This window comes from Thalassophryne amazonica, chromosome 4, assembly GCF_902500255.1.
Source record: "Thalassophryne amazonica chromosome 4, fThaAma1.1, whole genome shotgun sequence".
Lineage (NCBI taxonomy): Eukaryota > Metazoa > Chordata > Actinopteri > Batrachoidiformes > Batrachoididae > Thalassophryne > Thalassophryne amazonica.
Genome location: NC_047106.1, coordinates 4,547,236 through 4,567,149, shown reverse-complemented (window position 1 = coordinate 4,567,149; position 19,914 = coordinate 4,547,236). Strand labels below are relative to the sequence as shown.

Sequence of the window (19,914 nt, the reverse complement as noted above, 5' to 3'; positions counted from 1 at the left end):
GCATCTGCAAATGTCTCGAACCTGTGGTCATGACATCTTCAGATACAAGTGTCATACCTGTAGCCACGCCTTTAAAAAACCTGATTGTTTCCCACCTAATTAAGACTGAAAACTCTGAAGTCTAAAAAGAAGGCGGGGGGGGGGGGGGGAGATGGACCAGAGAAAGCAACAGATGCAAACACACAGTCATCTAGACAGGCTAAAACAAAGAGGATGCTCAAAATGAAGAGTGTAGCAATGCTGGCGGACACTGGCATCCGTTAGCTGGCATGCCAGTATGCCAAGTTGTAGGATTTACCCTGGAGCCCTTGGGCTTCACTGTGAAAAGACTCAGCTGGCTTGAGGGGCCCCGGCGCTGGCTGCAGTCAGGGTCCCATTGTCTTGAGCCGCTGGAGAAAAAGAAATGCTGCAAGAATGAAATCAAACAAAAGGAGCATAGAGAAGGAGGAGGAGACCGGAGGGAGAGCAGCAAGTGGTTCAAGAGACCGCGGCCAAGACGGAGGGAAAGCAGAGCAGCTGTAAAATGAGCACCTAAATCTTGAACGCACCACAAGATTACTGAAATGAGTTTAGAAAACAGGGAGAAACCGCAAATCTGACCATTTATACCAGTGCATATATATATATATATATATGTGTGTGTGTGTGTGTGTGTGTGTGTGTGTGTGTGTGTGTGTGTGTGTGTGTGTGTGTGTGTGTGTGTGTGTGTGTGTTCCAGCTTTATTCCAAAATGGAGTAAATTCATTGTACTCATAACACCCCATAATGACAACATGAAAAAAGAATAATTTTTGCAAATTTATTAAAAATAAAACTAAGGAATCACATGTACATACTGTAAGTATTCACAGCCTTTATTCAATACTTTGTTGATACTCTTTTGGCAGCAATTCCAGCCTCAATTCTTCTTGAATATGATGCCACAACCTTGGTGCTCCTATCTTTGGGCAGTTTGGTCCATTCCTCTTTGCAGCACCTCTCAAGCTCCATCAGGTTGGATGGGGAGCATCGGTGCACAGACATTTTCAGATCTCTCCAGAAATGTTCAATCAGATTCAGGTCTGGGCTCTGGCTGGGCCACTCAAGAACATTCACAGAGTTGTCCTGAAGCCACTCCTTTGATATCTTGGCTGTGTGTTTAGGGTCATTGTCCTGCTGAGGTCAAGAGCGTTCTGGAGCAGGTTTTCATCCAGGATGTCTCTGTACATTGCTGCATTCATCTTTCCCTCAATCCTGACTAGTCTCCCAGTTCCTGCTGCTGAAAAACATCCCCAAATGCTGGGGATGTGCATGGTGGTGGTGCTGCCACCACCAGGATGGTACTTGGTTTCCTCCAAACATGACGCCTGGCATTCACACCAAAGAGTTCAATCTTTGTCTCTTCAGACCAGAGAATGTTGTTTCTCATTGTCTGAAAGTCATTCAGGTGTCTTTTGTCAACCTCTGACAGAGTGACCATTGGCTTCTTGGTCACCTCCCTCCTTTGACTTCATGCTTGGTTTATGCTCTGACTGTCAACTGAATTTACCTCAGATGGGCTTCAATTAAGCTGTAGAAACATCTTAAAGATGATCAGTGGAAACAGGAAGCCCCTGAGCTCAGTTTTGAGCTTCATGTCAAAGGCTATGAATACTTATGCACGTGATTTCTTTCTACTTTTTTATAAATTTGCTAAAAAAAAAAACTTTATTCACATTGTTATTATGGGGTATTGTGTGTAGAAATTTGGGGAAAATGAATTTCCAAAATGGATGAAATGAATTTCATCCATTTTAGAATAAGGCTGTAACATAAGAAAATGTGGAAAAAGTGGTGTTGTGAATACTTTCCGGATACACTGACTATATATATATATATATATATATATATATCTAAGGGTGGGGAGGGTGGTGTGTGTGTTCCTCAAGCTTGCGTCCTGTACCAGAGGTGTGGGAGTATAAGGGTTCGGCACAGTATCTTAGCTGTTCCTAGGACTGCATTGTTCTGGACAGAGATCTCTGATGTTGTGCCCGGAATCCGCTCGAGCCGCTCTTCCAATTTTTGGGTTACAGCTCCTAGTGCTTCATTTACCACTGGGTCCACTTTGGACTTTACCGACCACACTTGCTCCAGTTGCTCCTTCAGCCCTTGGTACTTCTCTGTTTTCTGGTGCTCCTTCTTTCTGATGTTGCTGTCTGCTGGGATTCCCACATCTATAACAACTGTGGTTTTCTTTCTCTTGTCAACCACCACTATGTCTGGTTGGTTGGCCAGCAGTTGCTTGTCTGTCTGGAATTTGAAGTCCCACAGGACCTTACATCTGCCGTTCTCAGCCACCTTTGGTGCCGTCTCCCATCAGGACTTGAAGACTTTAATCCCTATGCGGCTCAAATGTTCCTGTACATGATTCCCAACACTTGGTTATATCTCTCAGTGTCCCAGCTTGCATCTTGCATCCTGCTACTATGTGCTGGAATGTCTCTGGGACCCATTTGCAACTCAGATCCTGCCAACACCCATCTTACCTGTATTTGGCTGTGGCTGACCTTCTTGCAACTTCATCATGGCTCCCATTGGCTTGTGGGACAGTTACTTTAACTGTCCTGCATGTTTCCCCCCAGCCCAGATCACCTTGCATATATATATATATATATACATATATATATATCACATAAACAGAACACACACTAAATCCTGGACCAGAAAATGTACTTGTTTAATTCAAAGCATTGTTTTCAGTCTTGCTCTTCACCGCCGTGACTTTTCTGACAAATCAAATTCAAACAAGTGCAGCTGTGTCAGTGAGGCATGACATAGGCATGGCACATAGGCATGGCATGTGTGTGTGTGTGTTGGGGGGAGCATCATTCAGCCCCACCAAGAACCTCTTCAATAAATGATTCCATATTTTCTGAAGTATAAGTCACACCTTTTTCTGTATTATCAGCTCTTGAATTTACATGCTTGTCAGGAGAAATTGCTGTCCGTCTGTCCGTCCGTCCATCTGTCCTTCCAGCAAAGCCTTTTGCCTCCTCAAACTCAAGAACCATTAAGTTATCACTTTTTCTACATTAATACTGGGAGATCAAAACTCTGTGTGCCAAAAACAAAAACATGCATTTCTGACATTTATAAATGTCTTTTTCTCTGATTTTTGGGATTCAAGTAGGAATGTACAGAAGCCCTGAAATGCTCACATCACCCACTAGATGGCGACAGAAGCTGCTCAAAGGTGGGGCAAAGTGTCAACTGTTTATTCATTTGGCAAGTTAACTCTTGGTGAAAATAAGACAGGCTGAAAGACAAAAATGAACTTACAGTTGTGCCCCTGAACGTATGGGTGATTTTCTTTTGTGGGATTGTTGTGCATTGCTGAAGTGTAGTTTTTATTGTTGACATTTATTCTTTTATTATTACAGTTTTTGTTTAGTTTAATGCTTTGATTCTTGGAAAAGTCTGATATAAACAGTCATTACAGTTATTAACAATGAATGTTTGATATTTCTCTATCAATCAATCAATCAATCAATTTTATTTATATAGCGCCAAATCACAACAAACAGTTGCCCCAAGGCGCTTTATATTGTAAGGCAAGGCCATACAATAATTACGTAAAAACCCCAACAGTCAAAACGACCCCCTGCGAGCAAGCACTTGGCGACAGTGGGAAGGAAAAACTCCCTTTTAACAGGAAGAAACCTCCAGCAGAACCAGGCTCAGGGAGGGGCAGTCTTCTGCTGGGACTGGTTGGGGCTGAGGGAGAGAACCAGGAAAAAGACATGCTGTGGAGGGGAGCAGAGATCGATCACTAATGATTAAATGCAGAGTGGTGCATACAGAGCAAAAAGAGAAAGAAACAGTGCATCATGGGAACCCCCCAGCAGTCTAAGTCTATAGCAGCATAACTAAGGGATGGTTCAGGGTCACCTGATCCAGCCCTAACTATAAGCTTTAGCAAAAAGGAAAGTTTTAAGCCTAATCTTAAAAGTAGAGAGGGTGTCTGTCTCCCTGATCTGAATTGGGAGCTGATTCCACAGGAGAGGAGCCTGAAAGCTGAAGGCTCTGCCTCCCATTCTACTCTTACAAACCCTAGGAACTACAAGTAAGCCTGCAGTCTGAGAGCGAAGCGCTCTACTGGGGTGATATGGTACTATGAGGTCCCTAAGATAAGATGGGACCTGATTATTCCAAACCTTATAAGTAAGAAGAAGAAATTTAAATTCTATTATAGAATTAACAGGAAGCCAATGAAGAGAGGCCAATATGGGTGAAATATGCTCTCTCCTTCTAGTCCCTGTTAGTACTCTAGCTGCAGCATTTTGAATTAACTGAAGGCTTTTCAGGGAACTTTTAGGACAACCTGATAATAATGAATTACAATAGTCCAGCCTAGAGGAAATAAATGCATGAATTAGTTTTTCAGCATCACTCTGAGACAAGACCTTTCTAATTTTAGAGATATTGCATAAATGCAAAAAAGCAGTCCTACATGTTTGTTTAATATGCGCTTTGAATGACATATCCTGATCAAAAATGACTCCAAGATTTCTCACAGTATTACTAGAGGTCAGGGTAATGCCATCCAGAGTAAGGATCTGATTAGACACCATGTTTCTAAGATTTGTGGGGCCAAGTACAATAACTTCAGTTTTATCAGAGTTTAAATACACACACTCATCAGTCATCAACCATTTACTCCAATTAAGGATCGTGGGGGGCTGGAACCTATTCCAGCAGTCACAGGGCATAATGTAGGGTACACCCTGGACAGGACACCAGTCTGCCACAGGGCCACACACAGACAAACACATTCACACCCACACGCACACCTACGGACACTTTCAACTTTCATGTCCACTTACCCTGTGTGTCTTTGGGTGTGGGAGGAAGCCGGAGCCCCCTGAGGGAACCCACACAAACACGGGAAGAACACGCAAACTCAACACAGAAAGGCTACAGGTGGGAATCAACCCCATGACCTTCTTGCAGATTATAACTCGCAGGGCCACCCATAATTAAAATAAATCTGCTACGTATTCTCCAGAAAATACTGTATTTGTTTTGTTCATGAAGCAATGTTCAGTTATGAGATCTTTGGTTGCACAGAATTTCTTTCAAATGTTCTTTAGAACACGTGTGATGCTCAGCAAACGTTCCACTGCCTGCACCAAAAAAAAAAAACAAAATCATCTGATTAGTGGAGATAATAGAAGTCAGATATGATCGGAAAGATTTGCTCTCTGCTTCCATATGATGCAGTATTTAAGTTCAAGCTGCATCAGTCCTGTCTGTGGCTAGTTCGAAGACGCCTTCTGCAAATTATTACCAGCAGCCGGTGCGTGAGGCCGGAGAGCACGGCTGTGCACAGAGCAGAAGCCCGCCATGAAAGAAAACTCATCTGCCACAGCCGGCAAAAGCACATGGTCAAGTGGCCGACAAATGAAAATGGAAAATTGCTACCACTTGTTGAGCCCGTTCAAGTGCACACAGGCAGGGGAGGTGTTCAGGTCATGATGGATGCCCCGTGTCCCCGTTGTTGTTGATATGATCAAAAAAATAAAAATACCAGACCACCAATTCAGCACAATAATGTATGAACAGAAATGTGCAGCTCATCTGCACAAAATTGCCTGTGTGCAAAATTACCTCTGGGATGAGAGATTTTGTTTATTTGTCAGATGAGTCCAATCATGTTTTTCAGTCCAAGTAGCTTGTTATTTTGGTTTTATCAAAATAAGATAACTTTTTTCCATGCAGCAATAAAGCATGACAATAAATTGGGTTTTACAAGCTGCCCCCCCTCCCCCCGCCGCCAAATAAATGTAAAGATGAGTTTCACATTTCAAAGGACAATAGAGGAAAGTATCGTCATTTTCTTTTTAAAAGATATGTACCTGTAAAAGGTATTGCACAATTCATTTCATCTGTAATTTAACTAAAAACTAGAGCACAGCACTCATAGAGCGCAAACCTCCGCACACACTAGCTTCCAATTCCACAAATTTTTACCTTGGAAAAAAATTTCAAAGTCCTGTTAGAAGTGAGTTTTCATAAGTTAAAATATACAAAATATAGCTCAAGAGGGCTTTTCAATGTTAAAAAGAATCAAATACCCACTAAATCCGCAATACGGATCAGATGCTGATAAAACAAGGTCTGTTCATTGAGAGTGCCAGTTTGCACCTCATTGTTAGAACAATAGGGGACATGTGCAACATGGGATATATGCAGTAAAGAAAAATGTGCAATATGGGACATGTGCAGTATGGGACATATGCAGTAAGGAAAATGTGCAATATGGGACATGTCCAAAGTGGGATCAGTGCAATATGAATTATGTCTGTTTGGGACAGTGCAACATGAGACATGTGTCTGACTGGAATGGTGTAATTTAGAGGTTTCTGAGCTCACCTCATCCCCCCCTCCCCCAGATCTCCTGATGTTCTTAATATGTACTGAGGTGTGTGTGTGTGTGTGTGTGTGTGTGTGTGTGTGTGTGTGTGTGTGTGTGTGTGTGTGTGTGTGTGTGTGTGTGTGTGTGTGTGTGTGTGTGTGTGTGTGTGTGTGTTGGGGGGGTAAGTTATGTGTGAGTGTGAGCAATGTTTTTAAGGATGCACAAGCAAATTTTGTTGTGCTGTTTTTTTTTTGTTTTTTTTTTACTGTGCAATGACAATAAAGGTGATTCTGATTGTCACAAATGAGAGTGAATGAGGCACTTTTGATTGAGATATAATGGAAAATGTACATCAAAAAGGCCTTTTCAATATTGAATTCAAATGTCCACAAAATCCACAATCCAGATCAGATCCGGATCAAACTTTGTCAGGTGATAGTGAGTGTCAGTCTGCACCTCACTGTCAAATATGAGAGTGATTGGTGCATGTTTGATTAAGATATAATCTAAAATATACATTAAAAGGGGATTTTCAATGTTAGATTTAAATGGCCACAAAATCTGTAATCTGGATCGGATCTGGATCAAACTTTGTCATTTGATTAAGGATACCATCCAACATGATGCTCTCAAATATAAAGAAATTTTATGTTTTGTGACAGCGATGAAGTTTTGAAAATCTGTTCAGTGTTAAAGTAGACCTGCATTGAAATAAATGCAGTCAGATCTTTGGACCAAAAAATGACTTATATTTACACATAAGATCCTTCTGAATGTAGTAAAGTAAATCTGCAAGCCCAGATCTGTCATTCAACGGAGAAATCTTCATTTAAAAATGACAAATTTACAGCTAAAATTTAGCCCTCCGCAAAACTGTCATCACATCCGGGACGCTGCTGAGACGTCAGGGAGAAGACCCTATCCCAGCATGCATTGCGCGCGCCAACTGTAATTTGTGGATTTACGTCAGTTTGCATTTCTTACAAAATCACCTTTTTATTGTCTTATACGGAAGGATCAACTTTTTAAAAACTTCATATTGTCTTGCAGTACGTTTGGTGAGTACACATTTGTTTTATTTTTGCTTGAAAATTATTTTTGGGGACTTTTTCATACGCCCATTTGATTGAGTGGTGTCACATTGAAAATCTACTGTCTTTAGCCTCCGGTGTTACTGTTGCGAGGTACAGATGCGGGACCCGCAAAGAATCCAATTTATTAAAAAGATACAAACCTCTCTCAGCGGCCACGGAGCTCTGCGGCTGCGATCTTGCGGATTTTTCCACAAGAAGTCTGTCCTTGCGGGCGGCCGACCACTCCGCATCAAAACAACGAGCGTAGTCTCTGGACTTGTTGCCAAGTTGGCTGCACCTCCATTCAGTAGACATGGAGGTGGTGCCGGCTGCACAGCAGACATTGGGGCGATGTGAGTGGCCCGCTGCGGCGTTTACTGAGCCCGCAGACTCAGTAAGCGCATCAGAGGCAGTGAGAGCGAGGCGTTGGGGAAGAACGTCGCCCGCTGTCGATGTTGCCGCTGATCTGAGCATGCAGAGCTGTATCTCACATTCATTGCAGCTTACTTTTGGATGCTGAAACCAGGATGTGTATAACAGTAACATTACTAAAAGATAAAATCAATTTCAATGCGGGATCGGACTGAAGGCACGAGCACTCCGTCTTCTGCTGCATGTCACTGCAATGTCCCGGATGTCTAAACAGTTTTCGCGGAGGGCCAAATTTTAGCTGCAAATTTGTCTTTTTTAGATGAATATTTCTCCGCTGAATTACAAATTTGGGCTTGCAGATTTACTTCACTGCATTCATAAGGGTCTTATAAATACATATCAGCTATTTCTTTCTGATATCTGACCACATTTATTTCAATGCAGGTCTACTTTAAAGGAGAGGGATTTTTCCAATATTTTTCCTGACTTTGACATTTGACCTGTGTCCCTGAAAATTGAATAATTTCTTGCCTATCAGGATATGAATCTTCAGCAAAAATTTCTTAACAATATATGAAAAATTGTGACCTCCAGGCTGTTCAAAAACAAACAAACGGGATGAAATCATAACCTAGACACAACTTCACTTGTGGAGGTTATTATTGTCTTGACGTTTTCGTCCTGAGTTTATTAACAAATATGGTCCTGATGGACCATATTTGTTAATAAACTCAGGACGAAAACGTCAAGACACAAAAACAGTTTTTTCAGGTCTGCAGCTAGACTTTGAAATAATGCCAGAGACACACTGATCATCTCTGTACTGTTCATCTGCAGGTCTGCACAGCCCCATTCCACCATTCCACTATAACTATTTGACAGAAAACTTAGTTTTGCCCAATAGTCTATTTGACTCCTCTACTTCTTACAGAAGTATTTTCTTTAATTGTTGTTTATGTACCAATAACCCGGGTCATATCCCTTGTATGTGAACTTACATGGCAATAAATTTGATTCTGATTCTGGTTGTGAAATACAAAGTAAACGCGCTAAAAGATAATGAATGGGTTTTAAACCAGAGCATTTATATTCATTCATTCATTTTCAACCACTTGTCCGGGTACAGGTCGTGGTGGCAGCAGAAAAAAGCCACTCATCTCACACTTCCCTATCCTGTGCCATGGCTAAAACCCTTCAGCTGACCCCCTGCCATTTGACGTATTCTTCTTGATTTGCGCCACATGCCTGAAAGCTCATCAGCATCCCACCATGTCATTTAGGTCCTTCAGACATTTTTCAGTAAATGGTTCTGGGGAGTATTAGCATGGCTAAAATCCTTCAACTTACTTATTTTCAAAGCCATCCAAATATTTGTACATGTAAAACTTTAATTTACATTTACATGCTAAATAGTCACTGACAGCTGTCAAGTTGCATGCCACTTCTCAGATTAGCATTCCCTGTTTCAGTGTCAACCCAGCATTTAGCATTTCATATTTCAGTGTCAACTGTCCACTGAATTCACACAAGATCTCCTCTATTGTCTGTTTAAAATATTTTTTAAATTGTGACAAACAAAAAGTTACACAAAAACCTGACAGAGGATAAACATGCCACAGCAAAAGCAACATAATGAAGAACAGGTTACTCTCTTCAGCTCTCGCTCCAGGAAGTGTTCAGCATTTGACATTTCCTATTTCACTGTGGACTCAAAATTTGGCATTTCCGGTTTGGGCCTCCCTGTACCGTGAGTGAACTTGCGCCGGTGCCTTTGCGGCACAAGCTCATACAATACAGTTGTATGTAAATTTTGGGCACCCCTGATGATTTCCATGATTTTCCTTTATAAATCATTGGTTGTTTGGATCAGCAATTTCAGTTAAATATACCATATAGCAGAAAAACACACTGATATTTGAGAAGTGAAATGAAGTTTATAGGATTTACAGAAAGTGTGCAATAATTCTTTAAACAAAATTAGGCAGGTGTATAAATTTGGGCACCCCAAAAGAAAAAATACATCAGTATTTAGTAGATCGTCCTTTTGCAGAAATAACAGCCTCTAAAAGCATCCTGTAGCTTCCAGTGGATTCTGGCTGAAGGTATTTTGGACCATTCGTCTTTACAAAACATCTCCAGTTCAGTCAAGTTTGTTGGTTTCTGAGCATAGACAGGCCGTTTAAAATCACACCACAGATTTTCAATAATATTCAGGTCTGGGGACTGGATGACCATTCCAGAACGTTGTACTTGTTCCTCTGCATGAATGCCTTAGTTGATTTTGAGCCATGTTTAGGGTTGTGTTGTTGAAAGATCCAGCCCCGGTGCAACTTCAACTTTGTCACTGATTGATGAACATTGTTCTCAAGAATGTGCTGATATTGACTGGAATCCATGTGACCCTCAACTTTAACAAGATTCCCAGTACCTGCACTGGCCACACAGCCACACAGCATGATGGAACCAACTCCAAATTTTACTGTAGGTAGCAAGTGTTTTTCTTGGAATGCTGGGTTCTTTTCCAGTCCCTTGTTATGTCCACATAACTCAATTTTAGTTTCATCAGTCCACAGCACCTTACTCCAAAATGAAGCTGGCTTGTCCAAATGTGCTTTAGCATAACTCAAGCAACTCTGTTTGTGGCGTGTACGCAGAAAAAGGCTTCCTCTGCATTGCAGCATCATCCAACATCTTGTGCAAAGTGCACTGTATAGTTGAACGATGCACAGAGACACTATCTGCAGCAAGATTATGTTTTATGTCTTTGGAGCAGGTCTGTGGGTTGACAATGACTGTTTCAATTCAAATGAAGTTGGGATGTTGTGTGAAATGTAAATAAAAACAGAATACAATGATTTGCAAATCAACCTATATTTAATTGAATAGACCACAATATTTGCTCATTTTGAAATGGATGCATGCAAGCCACATTCTGCACGTGTTACAACAGCGTGGATTCGTAGTAAAAGAGTGTGGGTACTAGACTTTCCTGCCTGCAGTCCAGACCTGTCGCCCATTGAAAATGTGTGGTGCATTATGAAGCACAAAACATGACAATGGAGACCCCGGACTGTTGAACAACTGAAGTAGTACATCAAGCAAGAATGGGAAAGAATTCCACCTACAAAGCTTCAACAATTAGTGTCCTCAGTTCCCAAATGCTTATTGAGTGTTGTTAGAAGGAAAGGTGATGTAACACAGTGGTAAACATACCACTGTCCCAGCTTTTTTGAAACATGTTGCAGGCATCCATTTCAAAATGAGCAAATATTTGCAAAAAAACAATAAAGTTTATCAGTTTGAACATTAAATATCTTGTCTTTGTGGTATACGCAACACTTTTGGTTTTGCTCCCATTTTGTATGAGATGAACTCAAAGATCTAAAACTTTTTCCACATACACAATATCACCATTTCCCTCAAATATTGTTCACAAACCAGTCTAAATCTGTGATAGTGAGCACTTCTCCTTTGCTGAGATAATCCATCCCACCTCACAGGTGTGTCATACCAAGATGCTGATTAGACACCATGATTAGTGCACAGGTGTGCCTTAGACTGCCCACAATAAAAGGCCACTCTGAAAGGTGCAGTTTTGTTTTATTGGGGGGGATACCAGTCAGTATCTGGTGTGACCACCATTTGCCTCATGCAGTGCAACACATCTCCTTCGCATAGAGTTGATCAGGTTGTCAATTGTGGCCTGTGGAATGTTGGTCCACTCCTCTTCAATGGCTGTGCGAAGTTGCTGGATATTGGCAGGAACTGGTACACGCTGTCGTATACGCCGGTCCAGAGCATCCCAAACATGCTCAATGGGTGACATGTCCGGTGAGTATGCCGGCCATGCAGAACTGGGATATTTTCAGCTTCCAAGAATTGTGTACAGATCCTTGCAACATGGGGCCGTGCATTATCCTGCTGCAACATGAGGTGATGTTCTTGGATGTATGGCATAACAATGGGCCTCAGGATATCGTCACCGTATCTCTGTGCATTCAAAATGCCATCAATAAAATGCACCTGTGTTCTTCGTCCATAACAGACGCCTGCCCATACCATAACCCCACCACCACCATGGGCCACTCGATCCACAACACTGACATCAGAAAACCGCTCACCCACACGACGCCACACACGCTGTCTGCCATCTGCCCTGGACAGTGTGAACCGGGATTCATCCGTGAAGAGGACACCTCTCCACCGTGCCAAACACCAGCGAATGTGAGCATTTGCCCACTCAAGTCGGTTACGACGACGAACTGGAGTCAGGTCGAGACCCCGATGAGGACGACGAGCATGCAGATGAGCTTCCCTGAGATGGTTTCTGACAGTTTGTGCAGAAATTCTTTGGTTATGCAAACCGATTGTTTCAGCAGCTGTCCGAGTGGCTGGTCTCAGACGATCTTGGAGGTGAACATGTTGGATGTGGAGGTCCTGGGCTGGTGTGGTTACACGTGGTCTGCGGTTGTGAGGCTGGTTGGATGTACTGCAGAATTCTCTGAAACGCCTTTGGAGACGGCTTATGGTAGAGAAATGAACATTCAATACACGAGCAACAGCTCTGGTTGACATTCCTGCTGTCAGCATGCCAATTGCACGCTCCCTCAAATCTTGCGACATCTGTGGCATTGTGCTGTGTGATAAAAGTGCACCTTTCAGAGTGGCCTTTTATTGTGGGCAGTCTAAGGCACACCTGTGCACTAATCATGGTGTCTAATCAGCATCTTGATATGGCACATCTGTGAGGTGGGATGGATTATCTCAGCAAAGGAGAAGCGCTCACTATCACAGATTTAGACTGGTTTGTGAACAATATTTGAGGGAAATGGTGATATTGTGTATGTGGAAAAACTTTTAGATCTTTGAGTTCATCTCATACAAAATGGGAGCAAAACCAAAAGTGTTGCATTTATATTTTTGTTGAGTGTACATTTCACACAACATCCCAATTTCATTTGAAATGGGATTGTGTTCACTTTTCCCTGTTGACCAGCATTAAAGAAATCCAAATAATTTAAAAACATATATAAAAAATTATGACTCTGAAGCTGGAAGAGAGTAAGATGTGAACGTCTGCTTTTCCGTATAAGTTAAGTCTTGTAAAATGTCTTTGCATCATTTAGCACATAATTTGATGCAAACACTGTGAAATGCAGGAATGTGGAAGCAAATATTCTGGAATGGCAATTTAATGAAAACAAATGTTGGATGTGGGAATGTAGATGTAATCATGTGTTTAGAGTCTCTGTCTGTTTGTCACACGTGGCTTCAGAGGGGATTCTATTTGCCTTAATCATGTGTATTTTCCACTTCATTTAGGTACTTTTTTTCAGCTGTGCACCCTGAGATACACAGTGTACAGACACACAGACCACAATATAGAAAGCTGTGGAACCGGGATTGATATTCCTGAAGTGGGAAATGAAAATGTTGACATCCTTTAATCAAACTCAGTGATTAAAAAAGCCCCCCAAAAAATCTGCTTTCATTAACAGAAAGCATTTTAACTGGTTTGTTGGTTTTAGAGGGTGTTCTTCCTGCAGGGTGTTCCTGATCTGGCCAGCTCATGTGTTTTTGAACATTCTAAATAGTCTTTGACCTCTTTTACTTTAATTTATTTTGTATAGCAAATATTTTGTATAGCACCAAATCACAACAAAGTTGCCTCAAAGTGCATCTCTGTGCTCTTCAAGGGTTTTCATGCTCTGAGGTTCGTCTCTTTATTCTTTAACTTATTATTTACACAATTGGTATTTCCACATACACTCAGTTATTTATTGTTTTTTGTTGTTGTTGTTGTTTTTTTACAAATGTAAGTCATGTTTGTCAGTAGAAATTCCATCCTTTGAGCAAACTGACACATCGTAAAACTCACAATCACAAAACTCAAAAAATCTATTTTTTGTACAATAATACTGGGAGTTCAATGCTCTCCGAGCAAAAGAGTATTTCATCTCTGACATTTATAAATGCCTCTTTTTTACTTTTGCTGCCTGTGGCTAACGTCGCTCACTTGAACAATGCCAAACGGAACAATGGGATTACGCGATTAAGTGATCAAAGAACCAACTACAATGGAGCAACATTCCGATGTATGTTATATCAACTTTAATAATGTGAATTCATGATTAAGTGATTTTCAAAATTTGGGCTGGTTGATTGGCTGACAGCCAAAATTTCCTATAATTGTTGGGAAGGTGTCGTAGCACGGACCCACAACAGGGGGCGCAAATGAACGGACAATGAGTAAGCCAAAAAGGTAACAATTTAATGTTGTGATATTACACAACGAAACGTGTCTTAATATTCACAGACAATAAACACCAGGTGACGTGTGGGCAGGCTCGAAGATAGAAGACGCCCGACGAGAGAGAAGCCGCGTCCCACACGGCCTCCACCACCAACGGCCTGAAGAACACCGGAGCCGCCAAGTCCCGAGTCCCCAGGTGGCCTCTGTCTTCGGCTGTCGACCCTGGTACTGCTGGCAGAAAACAGAAAGATGATGTGTGAGTGTGAGTCCGCACACTCAGTAATTAACAGTCCAAACACAGTTGGGAGGAAGCACCTCCACCTCCAACCTAGGAACACACTAGCAGCTCCTGGAACCACTTATCTGGATGGAGTGAGAGGCGAAGACGTCGCTTCTCTCACTGACCGCCAACCCAGTTGAAAGGGCACCACAGGACAACGGCTGCAAACAGATCAGACGTAAGTCACAGTTTAAATTCAGCAGAGAAATTACCTTAGTACTGGTAGTCGATTTCTCGGCGGGGAGGTGGAGTTGCAGTCCGGCTTATATGGTGGTGTAGATGAGTGACAGCTGGAGTAATGAGTGACAGCTGTCACTTCCTCTGGGTCTGGCGCCCTCTCGTGCTTGGAGCCCGCACTCCAAGCAGGGCGCCCTCTGGTGGTAGTGGGCCAGCAGTACCTCCTCTTCAGCGGCCCACACAACAGGACCCCCCCCTCAACGGGCGCCTCCTGGCGCCCGACCAGGCTTGTCCGGGTGTCGTCTGTAGAAATCGGCCAGGAGGGCCGGGTCCAGGATGAAGCTCCTCTTCACCCAGGAGCATTCTTCAGGTCCATACCCCTCCCAGTCCACCAGATATTGGAACCCCCGGCCCTTATGACGGACGTCCAGGAGCCTGCGGACCGTCCAAGCAGGCTCCCCGTCGATGAGCCGGGCAGGAGGCGGAGTAGGTCCAGGTGCACAGAGGGGCGAGGTGTGGTGTGGCTTAATACGGGACACGTGGAAGACAGGGTGGATGCGCAGTGAAGCTGGGAGTCGGAGCTTCACTGCGGCCGGGTTGATGATCTTGAGGATGGGGAATGGTCCGATGTACCTGTCCTTTAATTTGGGTGAGTCCACACAGAGGGGGATGTCCTTTGTTGACAGCCACACCTCCTGCCCGGGCTGGTACGTGGGGGCCAGGGAACGTCGGCGGTCCGCATGGGTCTTGGCCCTCGTCCGGGCCTTTAACAGGGCAGAGCGGGCGGTCCGCCACACCCGGCGGCACCTCCTGAGGTGGGCCTGGACCGAGGGCACACCGACCTCTCCCTCCACCAGCGGGAACAATGGGGGCTGGAACCCCAAACATGCCTCAAAAGGGGAGAGGCCGGTAGCAGACGAGACTTGGCTGTTATGGGCATACTCGATCCAGGCCAGATGGTGACTCCAGGCCGCCGGGTGCGCGGAGGTGATGCAGCGAAGGGCCTGTTCCAACTCCTGGTTAGCCCGCTCTGCCTGGCCGTTGGTCTGGGGGTGGTACCCGGACGAGAGACTCACGGTGGCCCCCAGCTCCTTACAGAAACTCTTCCACACCTGCGAAGAGAACTGGGGACCACGATCTGATACAATGTCCGATGGTATCCCATGCAGCCGCATGACGTGGTGGACCAGGAGGTCTGCCGTCTCCTGGGCTGTCGGGAGCTTCGGGAGGGCCACGAAGTGGGCCGCCTTGGAGAACCGGTCCACTATCGTGAGAATAACGGTGTTGCCCTGGGACGGCGGGAGGCCCGTGATGAAGTCCAGGCCGATGTGAGACCAGGGGCGATGAGGCACTGGCAGGGGTTGGAGGAGTCCCGTAGTCCTCCGATGGTCTGCCTTGCCCCTGGCGCAGATGGTACAGGCCTGGACGTAGTCCCGGACGTCGGTTTCCAGGGACGCCCCTCGGAGTCCATGACGATGGCCGAGAAATCCTGTTGGGAAGGTGTCGTAGCACGGACCCACAACAGGGGGCGCAAATGAACGGACAATGAGTAAGCCAAAAGGTAACAATTTAATGTTGTGATATTACACAACGAAACGTGTCTTAATATTCACAGTCAATAAACACCAGGTGACGTGTGGGCAGGCTCGAAGATAGAAGACGCCCGACGAGAGAGAAGCCGCGTCCCACACGGCCTCCACCACCAACGGCCTGAAGAACACCGGAGCCGCCAAGTCCCGAGTCCCCAGGTGGCCTCTGTCTTCGGCTGTCGACCCTGGTACTGCTGGCAGAAAACAGAAAGATGATGTGTGAGTGTGAGTCCGCACACTCAGTAATTAACAGTCCAAACACAGTTGGGAGGAAGCACCTCCACCTCCAACCTAGGAACACACTAGCAGCTCCTGGAACCACTTATCTGGATGGAGTGAGAGGCGAAGACGTCGCTTCTCTCACTGACCGCCAACCCAGTTGAAAGGGCACCACAGGACAACGGCTGCAAACAGATCAGACGTAAGTCACAGTTTAAATTCAGCAGAGAAATTACCTTAGTACTGGTAGTCGATTTCTCGGCGGGGAGGTGGAGTTGCAGTCCGGCTTATATGGTGGTGTAGATGAGTGACAGCTGGAGTAATGAGTGACAGCTGTCACTTCCTCTGGGTCTGGCGCCCTCTCGTGCTTGGAGCCCGCACTCCAAGCAGGGCGCCCTCTGGTGGTAGTGGGCCAGCAGTACCTCCTCTTCAGCAGCCCACACAACAATAATTCTACAAATGTGATGTTTGCTCTTATGGGCAACTTGTTTGTTTTTGTTTTTTTTTTTTTTTTTTTTTTGTACTTGTCATATGTAATATGCATGTAAGCAATAAATGTTCCTAATCTTCTGACTGTTTGGCTTTCCATGTACTGTATGTCTTTTATTAACTACAATTTTAGTTGTTTCCTTTATTTACCTGACGATATTCACTTACTCATGCAGTATTTCTTATAACCCAAAATCTTTCAGCCCAAACACCAAAAAAAAAAAAAAAAATATTTGGATGAAGCACTTAATTCCACCTCACTTGCTTCTCTCACTCCTCTCCCTCGAGCATGGCCACACAGTTTTTAGGAACTGTGTACTTGACACATTTATACTGTACAGTATTTTAATGCTTGTATTTCTTTATGATTGATATACTGATATATTCAGTGACGTGGAAATGTTCATCCCATAACTTGACTCAAGAAAAGTGGCTGTAAAGATGATGATTTATTCCTTTTATTTAGATAAAATTTTCCCCGTCTCAACTTTTGTTGGAAAGTGTTTCAGCCCTTAAATGCAGGAATGGATGTACATTATACCCCCTTCACATATAACACGATTGAAGGCAACTGGCGCACAAAGGAGGAATTGCATGCCACTCGTGAAAATGAGAGCCACCTCAAATGCCTTGTACACCGGTCAGCACAACCATTCATGCATGCAAGTGGCTGAAAGACAGCGAGTGCCCGGTGAGTGCCCATTCGACCCCCTCTCGGCAAATGCCGGCTAAATTCCAGGTGCCACACAAGAATATCTAACACCACTCGCTGGTCACTTAGAAAAGGCAGGGCTATTTGCGCTCCTGGTACGATAGTAGACAGCAAGCGACCACATTCAAGCTGTCTGTGAAAATTGTCTAAGTGCAACACAAGTGTGGCGTAACCTTGCAACACATGGGTGTGACTGTGCCGAACTCGCCGACCCCCCCCCCCACACACACACACATATAAATGGCTTGTGGAGTGTGTGATCATTGCCCCCCACCACCCCCCCACACACAGACTCACACACACACAAACACAAACCATGAATCCAACATTGTCAGCTGTGGCTGAGGGTCCTGGAGTCCGGTCGCTGTCCAATGCAGTGCACTGCTGGAACAGCTGACCCATGTGTACTGCAACTAAGGAGGACACGCAATGGACTCGTGTGGATGAGCGCTCATGCCCTCATCACATGAGGACTGGCCAGCGTCTGAGTGCATGACATGGTGTGAAGTCGGCCGGGCAGGCCAATGTCACTTACACTACGTAAATTGTACTTTACATGACAGACAGAAAGAGTGGAGAGTAAATAAAACAAATAAGGGTAAAGGTGTGAACTCATTCATTTGTGATCGCTTTGTTCATACACTTTGCTGTGGACATACGGCGCCTGTCAGCTGACCACCAACTATCAGCTGGACCTGACTGTGCACACAAGGTGTTAAATTAAAAACACAAACATCAGATAAATGCACGACAAAAATAAATAATACATACATAAAATAAAAATCACAGAATAAAGGAACAGAGAGTGAGCCTTTTTTCTGTGAGCCAGTGAGGGCCGCAGACACAGGTGGGCAAGTCCCTGTGACCTGCAGCTGTTCATATATCTGTGCTCGCAAGTCACAGCTGGCTGTAGTGGCTTGCAGAATATGAAGACACATAACTTTACTATGAGGCACGGATGTCAGCTTGCTGTCCTCACATGGAAATAAATTAAAACACATATTTCAGCAAAAAAAAAAAAAAAAGAAAAAATCACCTCATGGGACGCAACAGTGAGGTGCGTGTATCTGCAGGATTTCCCCATGTTGTAATAATTTAAAGACATATCACATTTGCAACGCGGTCACCGGCAGATCACTGCACGCTTGACATGCCATGCCGGCTGATGTGTTCATGACACTGGAGCCGGCTCTTCATGACACGGGAGCTTGCTCTTCATGAGATGAGAGCCCGGCTGATGTCTTCATGAGATGAGCACATCAGGTAATTCATGTAAAACATAAAAGGGAGAATAATAATCCACGGGCGGAGGCTAAGTCTGCTCTTTATAACAGGAATTTGGTGTCTTTTTATTTTTTTGCTCCACTGCTGTGTGCATGACTGTCCACGTGCTCACACTGTGTTCGTGTGTGCAAAAACGAGCGTGCATGAAACTGTCACACGCTTGTCCGACTGTGTGCCCCTCCCGACAGCAGGTGGAATGTTTCGTGGTTCCCCATTTCGTTTTTGTTTGTGAATTTTTCAGCCCATTTCTGCTTCTTCGCTCAGCTTTGTGTTATGATTGATATGGGTTGTTGTACCAAAGTCACACCAGAGTAAAAGTCACACCTGTTCGAAATGCCTCATTAAGAAAAAAAAGAACCCCACATATAAGTCACACCGGAGTATAAAGTGCACCTTTTTTTCTGTATGATATCAGTCATCAGCAGCCGCAGGGCTTTTATGATCCAACATAAACTCGTATCAAACTGTCCTCTCTGAAAATGTGTAGACACACTGTTAAAATAACTGACGCTGCCAGTCACACACCATGATGTCAGCACATCCCACAGCAGCATGACAACATGAGATGTTTAGACTTCCTGTTGTCCCACCTGCAGCCGTCCACTCCGGAGCAGGAGCATGACGTTTGAGAACAGACAAAAACTGCCTGTTGATGTTTTTGATGGAGATGAGTGAAGGACAAAATGATTTTTTTTTTTTTTTTATTGTTACAGAGAGTAGTGGTGGACTGTGACAAGAGGATCTTTGGTTTGATTCCCTGTCAGACAGGTAAGTTACTGAGGTGCTTTTGAGCAAGGTCATTTATCATCAAGTTCAGAAAAAATGGATCAAGCAGTCAGGTGGTCCAAAACAAACTAAGCTCTTGGACCACAAATGGGCTTTAGAATAGAATAGAGCCTCTATTTCTTGGGTTTGTGCAGCAGCTAAAACCAAACTGATTCTAAGAAAGCAAAACATTACCAGGGATGAGATTGTGGAAGCACGGACTCCGCCTTGCTCACCTGCATGATGTTTGCCATCACCTTTAGGTCCAGGAGTGCCTGATGTGAGGACTGAAAAGAAACCTGTTGTCAATATCAAACATACAAAGTTA

General features: G+C 44.0%; 1 long non-coding RNA gene across 1 annotated transcript; it reads right to left on the bottom strand.

The window, feature by feature from the left end:
* Nucleotides 1–9,403: 9,403 nt before the first annotated feature.
* On the bottom strand, nucleotides 9,404–16,480 carry LOC117509083. Its single transcript, XR_004560229.1, has 3 exons — nucleotides 16,468–16,480; nucleotides 14,750–14,754; nucleotides 9,404–9,574 (listed from the first exon to the last, which is right to left on the bottom strand). It is a non-coding gene; the product is annotated as an uncharacterized LOC117509083 (long non-coding RNA).
* Nucleotides 16,481–19,914: the final 3,434 nt, after the last annotated feature.